The sequence below is a fragment of the Sapajus apella genome, unplaced genomic scaffold, assembly GCF_009761245.1.
Source record: "Sapajus apella isolate SASKATOON/1434 unplaced genomic scaffold, GSC_monkey_1.0 scaffold16, whole genome shotgun sequence".
Classification (NCBI taxonomy): domain Eukaryota; kingdom Metazoa; phylum Chordata; class Mammalia; order Primates; family Cebidae; genus Sapajus; species Sapajus apella.
The window spans coordinates 32,318,657-32,318,891 of record NW_022436956.1 but is presented as its reverse complement, the minus strand read 5'-3'; positions in this window follow the sequence as shown (position 1 = coordinate 32,318,891).

Genomic DNA, 235 nt, shown 5'->3' with positions numbered 1-235 from the left:
GAGTGCAATGGCGCGATCTCGGCTCACTGCAACCTCCGCCTCCTGGGTTCAGGCAATTCTCCTGCCTCAGCCTCCTGAGTAGCTGGGATTACAGGCGCGCGCCACCATGCCCAGCTAATGTTTTGTATTTTTAGTAGAGACGGGGTTTCACCATGTTGACTAGGATGGTCTCGATCTCTTGACCTCGTGATCCACCCGCCTCGGCCTCCCGAAGTGCTGGGATTACAGGCGTGAG